This window comes from Argiope bruennichi, chromosome 5 (genome assembly GCF_947563725.1).
Source record: "Argiope bruennichi chromosome 5, qqArgBrue1.1, whole genome shotgun sequence".
NCBI classification, from domain to species: Eukaryota; Metazoa; Arthropoda; class Arachnida; order Araneae; family Araneidae; genus Argiope; species Argiope bruennichi.
In genome coordinates, this window is record NC_079155.1 from 54,223,058 (window position 1) to 54,231,653 (window position 8,596).

Below are 8,596 nucleotides of genomic sequence, written 5' to 3' on the forward strand. Positions count from 1 at the left end.
TGGTTTAAAATGTGTTTAATAGTTTCTGAAATTAGTTGCTAAGCATGTTCAATGTGGTGTCACCATTTTCTGAAAGCAAGTTAAATCACATTACTGCGTTCTCAACAGTAACTCTTAGAATATCAAGAGGAATATCACGCACATGTCGGCGTATTGCATCTTTCAGTTTCGCCAAATTATTTAGATTATCACCATAACTAGTACTTTTGAGATAACCCCATAACTAGTATATCACAGGGTTTCAGGGCCGGTGACCGGGGTGGCCAAGATGTGAGGGAAGTTTCGACCTATAATCCGCTAATTTGTTAAATATTGCTTAAATAACTTTGTGGTACATGTACCAATATGCGGTGGGACCCCGTCCTGCATAAATCCTGTCTAAAATGCTATGTTGCTGGAGTTCAGTTATCACGAAGCGTCTTAACATTGACACCAAGCGAGATGCAGTCGCATTACATGTTACAAGTCCAGCTGTCGACTGCTCTTTAAAGAAAAATGGTCCAATTATGAAACTATCTGCTATACAAGAGACTTTAACGGTGACTTTAGGAGGACTTTAATGGAAATGGGTAGATAACATGAGGGATTTATTTGAAATCAAAATCCTGCAATTGTAGGTGTTGACCTCGCCATTTAGATAAAAATGAGCCTCATCTGCCTACAAAATGCTCCATGGCCAATGTTCGTCCTATTCCATCCATGCAAGGAATTCCAAAGCGAAAGATCCTCTTCAAACAGGATCGTTTCGATGAAGATCTTGAACATGTTTGATTTTGTATGGATAGAACTGCAGCACTTTACGGAAAATTTTGTACACCGTACTCAATGGTATGGCTATTCTACGTTTGTCAGCACGTACGCTACATGTCCGTGAGTGCTTTCCATTATTACTTCCTCCACTGCTAATTCAACAGCCTCCTCGGTCTCCGTAAAAGCAGGTTTCCTTCCCCTCCCAGGTGCAACAGATAAAATACTCGTGGTTTCAAACTTTGCCATCATTTTCCTCAAACCCTACGGTGTTATTGGCCATCGGCGTATTCCTCTTACTAAACGATACCTTTGCAAAACACGCCGTTCATTGCTATCGCATTCATAGTAATATTTAACGAGAAAAGCGCCATCTTGCATGGTTAGAGACAATGTTGATTCCTAACAATGAGAACTCTGACAAAAAGACTCACTTTTATCTGGAAAATCAAATGAGGTGTAAAGGACATCTGCATAAATCATTTGTTTCTTCCTGCTGTAAGCCAGCTACAAATCATTGCGGTTCTGCAGAACCCTACAAACAGTTTCGTTCCAAAAATAACTAAACATATTTTAAACCGATATTTTCATGTCTTATTTTATTTAGCAATATTGCATACAGCTCTATTCCCCCCCCCCCTCCCGGTAGCGAGTTTGTGGGTTTTTTTTTTTTTTTTTTTTTTTGGCGGAAAAGAAATTTCCATGATTTTTTTTTTTGACCATGACTATTACTAAGTTTGACAACATTTGGTCCAGTAGTTTTCTTTTTATGACCATTTCAAAGTGGAACTTTAATTATAACATCCTATATATACTTAAATATATCATATGTCCTTTAAATTCTTATATGGATTGAAATAATAAAAAATTATAAGATGTCTCAAAGAAGTTAAATGAAGTCGTATGACAAGATATACATATTTTTTGGAAAATATCTGTTATTTATTTATTATTTTTTTACAGTTGTATAGCGGTAATGGAAACTTAAATTGTTAGGAAATTCTGCAAATTCATTCCTTTGCCAAGCTTGAGCCACCTCATATCTGTAAAAGAAATGTTGGAAATTGATTTTCGTTAATCTTGAATCACCTCATATCTATAGACGATAAACAAATCATCAGACTTTCCAGTACCCGATAGTACGATCACACCTGTATGAAGTTCAGATGACTAAGAGTTATCAACTTGTTGTTTGTGATACAAAGAGAAATAGATGCAAATCTGGAATTCTTGTTCAGAAAACGTTCGATCTAGAACTAACCAAATTTGTTCCATATTTTAACCATCTAACTCCTTCCGTTTTATAAGTATCGTGTTCTTGTTGGCTCGTCGAGTTTTTTCTGAATTTCAAAATTTGATAGAAATCTAGAACTTTGCTGTAAAGTCCATATATCAAATTCCATCGTTCTATAACATAAGTCCGAAATAATTCCAAAAATCTGTTTTTAAATTTAGGAATATCTGAAACATCGAGAAGCGTCAAAATTTCAAATTCGAATTTTTTTAACGATTACAGTAATTTCTTTTTGTAAACTTCATACAAGAGAAAATAAAAAATCGTCTGAAATCGGTTAATTAAAAACGGAAGAGGAAAAATAAAAATAATCTTTTTCCCGCCTGATTTATTACTGCAGTAAATTCTACGTTGCAGCAAAGGGTGGAAAAATGATTGAAGTAGATTTTCTCTATGGAGCAGGGAACTACAATTTGAAATCTCTAATTTGAAATTTTGCCAAAAGAAAATCAGCAAATATCCCTCCCCCCGTAACTGTAAAGTCATTTTTAAAAATTCTTTTTTTTTTCAACTTAAGTTACATAAAAGATTGCTTATGCTTATTGAAATGCTGAATATTTATTATTTTATCGCCATTAACTAAAAAGAATTGAAAGGATATGTTTTCTTTTCAAGTACGAGCTGTCATGCATTATCAAGAAAGTCATTTTTTTAATAAAAAAAAACCATTCGAATGAATTATATCAATTTAAAGATTTAAATTAACTTTCTTTAATAATCATGGATCAATACTTCGTGTATTTGGATCACTTTCTGTTCAGTTTCGATTTCAACAAAGATACATCAGATACACGCAGCTACTTGTCAAATAATCGGAATCAAGTATCATGCAGTTGATGAGGTGTTCAATTTAAAACAGAGGAGGTTCGGCTGCGCAATTACATTCGTCAATTTATCACAATTAAAACTTTAGATATCCTTCAACAATTTTGTTAAAGAGTTTCAAAATGGATATTAAATGAACTAAATTAAACTTATTTTTCTTTGCTTATATGCAAATTTAGGTTTTTTTTTTTCCTTACTAAGAAGTTACTTCTAGTGTAAGAAGTTTAATTACTTACTGATTTAAAATATAGAACAGATATTTCATAGTATATTAAGTATTAATCGCATTTTTTCCGGCGAATCCCCAGCAGGTTCGCCGAGAAAATCATCTGCTTTTAATTTCAATTAAATCTTTTATGCATAATTTGATGTTCATCATTTCGTCAACAAAGAAACTTTAAGCATCAAATTACAACACGTATTAAGGCCGTGCTATTTTAATAGCTTTACACCTATTCTATTTATGGTGTGCCTGGACCTTCTTAACAGAGTCGAGTTTTTAATGACATAGTGTTATTAAAATCTTAAGTTTGTTTCTAGACTGTTTCAGATAGTACTTAATCTTTTGCATAAATGTAATTTCATTTTCTGATACTTCATGTGACGTACGTAGATATTAAACACAATTCCTCTTTAGCAAACAACAAAATCATGCGATTAGATATTAGATGAAACAGAAAAAAAAAATGTTTGAATTTTATTTAATATTGAAATTTATTAAAAATCATGCAAATAAATATTTTAAAAAAATTATCAAAATTCAGAAAAAAATCTCACGACATTTAAATAGATACAGTTAAATAAACATTTTTGTGCAGTAAGAAATTATTGCAGAAATAATCCAATCAAGCTCTATTAACCAAAATTCTATTTAACTGATATTTCAAAAAGTTTCGAGATACACATTCTCTCACTCAAAAGTACATTTGTGCCAAATTTGATAATTCTATGCCTAACGATCTGGCCCTTAATCGCCAATATAGATTTAACACATGCGCTCATATTTTCTTTTATTATTGCTTAATGAATTAATCTTTTATTATTGATTAATGAAGATTGCAATTAATCAAATGCATTTTTTACAGAGAAAAATCTACACTCATAGGGAGATTTATTTAATTAACACATCTACGGCATAGAAATTCACGAGATAAACCACAGAAACTCACGAGACGTGAAAAAGAAGATTGTTATCATTATCTCAGATTGCTTCATACGAAACCATTTTATGCATTGTAGTATTGATATCACATGATAATCAATAATTATCATTCGTTGCACAATTGACAGTGATTCAGTTAAAAAATGATAACTCTATAAAAAAAAACATGTCTTCCTTATGCAATGAGGATTCTTGCTTGTATAAAAAATTACCTCTTAATTCTTGTTTTAAATAACACTAATTCCGAATTTCCCGCCAATTCAACTCCCAAATCACATGGACGAAAATACATCCTTTAAACTCAGAGGGTTCCAATTTCCATTTTGATGCGCAGTGAAGGTTTTGAGATTGAAATATCGCTGTCTCAGGTTTCCTTCCCATAGTAAGAAAACGATTCAAAATTCATGTGCTATGTGCTTTCAGTATACCAAATACATCTTCGGTGGATATTAATACAAAAAAATCAAACAAAATCTGCTCTGTAGTTACGATATCCATTGTATCGCGAAAATAAAGTACGAATCAGAAAAAAAAAAGTGGAAGTATCATGTTACAAGAAAATATAAAATCGAGAAAATGCACTAATTATAGTTTCAAAACAAAAAAGTGTTGGATCAAATGGCAGGCAATAGTTTAAAAAAACGCGTGTGTACACCAAACAGGTGGTTTTCTTTATAAATAGAATATATGTGCAATCTTCTTTTTTTTTTTATCTAATTAATTATTTCATGACTTTTCATTCTCAGTTTTTGTCAGTTTCAGACCCTGACTAAGGCAGGGGCATATGGGGCAGTTGCTACGGGGCCCCACATTAGAGAGGGCCCCCCAAATCGAATAGAAAGTTTATTTTACGTTTCCTCCTTTAAAGAACGTTCTTCATTACTGAAGCAGAAGAGGAGGGTTGCCCCGGGCCCCAATTAGACTAAGTCGGGCCCTGGTCAGTTTTCTGCACCAATATCGATCTTAAATTTTTTCTGTTATTATTATTCATTTCAAACTGTAACTACGCAATTGTGGTGCATTTGATATAATATATGAAATTAATGTTTTAAGCAGATATTCTTAAGCAGATATTAAAAATGCATTAGATTTTTTTTTTCTTTAGCAGACATATAATTTTATCCTTTCTGCTGTGGAAAACATTTTTATTTTTGAATTTGTGATTTTTTTTAACTACACAGGATAAGTTATTTTGAAACCAGAGAATAATTTCACCATTTTTTTTATAAATTCAGTGACCTCAAAATATATTTAAAAACATGTTTATTTAATCCAGTTAGTAATTAATATTTTGTGATACTTATATAGTATCACTTAACGTTGAAAAGAAACTGACGTATATTTTTTGACGAATCCTTTAATAAAACAAATATATCAATATTTTAGTTTCTTATCGCAAACTATATCGAACTATCTACTCGATAATGTTCAATAAAAGGATTTTCAATAAAATTAATAAATAGTTAGATTCGTTTTATATTATAATCTAAATGAATCTCTTCTAAATCAATCCAATGCCAAAAATAGTTTAATATATCGCTGGACAAAAAATGGCTCTTTAAAAGATTATATAAACTTTCTTTTATTTGCCAGCTACACATTATTATGGATTTTTAGAGTTATCTTTCAACCATGCTTTATATTTTAGATAACTGATTTGTTTTTATTTTATTGATAAGAAAATTTTGGAACCAAGTATGAATTTTTGAGTTTATATACATAAAATATGTTTTTTAATTCTTCCTGATCGCATCAATCAAAAAGAAAGTGATAAAAAAATTTTATTAGAACAAAACACTATGCAAATGGACAAAGAAATAAATAAAAATTTATAAATGTCTGTGAAAAAAATTAAAGCAGATTTAAACTTTTTAGTATGAAACACTGTAATAGTAATATTAAAATTGATTAATCTATATTGATATATTGATTATAGTGTTACGAATTCATAATATTGCTTTCCTGCACAGTTACTTCATTGCAAAGGAGAGAGTATATAGGCAGCTCTGGCAAATGCCAGGCAATTGACCTCTCGACACTTAGACGAGAAACTTAGTGCCTTGACGACGAATTTGGAGACAAAAACGAAAGTTCCTGAAACTATTGGAATTTTGGCAATGCATTGATTTAGAGCGATGATAATGTTCTAGAGTATTCACTGCCTGCTACGAGAAATATGAAAAGTGCAGCGCACTGATGGGAGCAATAACTGAGTTGAGCTCATGTGAGTTTTTAAGCGAAGTCACTTCCTGGCGAGTTAATTAGCAATTTCTTTCTGAGCCCTTTTCTTTTTTTACGGTATTTTTAAAGCGATTTTCTGATTGTGTGTTACTGATTTCTGCTTGTATTATTTTATGTATGCATCGTCAGTGTTTTGTTATCTAAGCTTCATGAAGCGTGTAGAATAAAGCCTCTTTACTAAGCTTGTTAAACTTTTCACCATACTCCTCCAGATGTATTTTTCCTTTACAATATTATTTTAAAAACTTATTCTTAATTAAAGCAACGTTTACGTGCTCATAAAATATTTTTTAATATCGTTGTAATGCAAATATATAAGATATATTACCCCTTCGCGTGTAATCGCTGCTGCTAAAAGGATTAAAAGTATTTTAGAATAGTTTAAAAATATTTTGAAAAGTTATTAGTTTGTACAAAAATAAAATTGGTATAGTTGAAAAGCTAATTTTTTAAATTTTAAAGTGAGCTTAAATTGTTTTTTGTACTATTATATGATTCGAAATTATTGACGAAAAACTTTAAAACTCTAAATAAGTTTTAATTAAAAATGCAATTGAAATATCGAAAAACTCCTTTTTAACCTGCATCTTCTATTCAAGAATTACCTACCAGAAAATCTGGTAGCTCCAAGTCCAACGATCATCTACGCAGAGCACATTGGAAGATTTTTACCTTCTCGTGTATGAAGAGATGGTACTGTTATCATCAAAAAAAAATTCTAACTCCAGATTTTGACGAATTTCTGTGTTTCAGACCTCCCATAGTCCTAAAAACACATTTTTGGAATTATATATATCCATCAGTGCGATAATTTAAAAATACTTTAAAGTAAATGAATGAAATTTGGTTATGCACCTAATACCAAATTTGTAGATATAAGACAAATATTTAATGAAATTCATTCAGATAAATTCTGTCTGTCTGACTGTTCGAATGCAAGTGCGCACAATAATTAAAAAAACGTAAAGAAGTACATATATGGAATTTGGTACACAGGTTTATCCTCTAATCAGTATAACTGATTCAAATTTGAAACTAAATCCTTTGCGGGTTTGACCGCCTGTGGTCTGTATATCAGCAAACATGTAAACGCAAAGACTTAAATAAATAAAAATTTTAACAAAATTGTGATGGTATGACTATAATTGTAGTTATATATTATCTTCAAATTTTAGTTTCAGACTGTCGGAGAAAAGGCTTCTAAAATGCATATTCACTTTTTCGGTACTTGTGTATTAACCGCATGCTAGACATTAATCGTCAAAGATGCTACTGGAATCAGCAAAGATGCAAGATACTCTAACACTAGATTCAGTAAAAATCTATATACTATCGTCGGTATATAGATAGCTGAAAAATATCTTTCTGCTCATAGGGTTGTTTTGATTATGTTAGATTTAACGATTAGGCATTCTTTTTATTATTTAAAAAATATTTGAGAATAACTTAATTTATTAACTTCCGAGTTCATAACTGTAACATATTTATAAATTTGTAATAAGTAAATTCTATTACTCAGACTCGTGACCTTTTCAAACAGCTCAATTCAATGGTAAATATAAATTCTTTTCCTATGCAACATATGCATTTAAAAATAAAATTTCTATCTGTTGCCTTGTGTAAGCTGAGTAATTTCGAGTTCATGGTGCTGAACTTTCGAAACTACTTACAATAATAGCATAAAAATAAAATATATCAGTTGGCTGGTTTCAAAAACCAGTTTTAAAACAACAAGTATAGTTAACTGACCTATTGTACATGTCTTCTAGCTTGTAACGTATATGTAATACAGAAATGAAACTCACACTCATGATAAGACTTCTTATCATTAAATGTCATGTCGTGTTAAAATTACTTTCATCATTTTTTTAATGAGATAAGATAAATAGAAAGCGTAACAAAAATTTCTGATTATGAGAATTGTGTTTGGAGATAATATTATAGCGTAAACAAGGACATGAATTCCGGAAAAAAAGTTAAGCTGTCAGTTTTGTAAAATGTAGGATCATTTTCCTATGACTAGACAGTGCTTTTTAATCTTCAAAAAGAATGGTAGGGGCGTTGCTCAATGACGGCATACATGTTCTCAATTCTTTTGTTTCCAAATGATATATTCGATATTATTGCAAGTTTTTTATTACATATTTTAGAAATAGAAAAATATTGTTATCTAAAATTACTCCAGAATAGAAAGTTCAATAAAGTATAATTATTAAAAAGAAATCCAAATACTACTTTTAAAGTATCCATTTCGTAGAAAATTTGATTTTATAAACAAATGAAATGCTATTTTAAATAGAAAAAATATATATTCTTAAAAGTAAAAA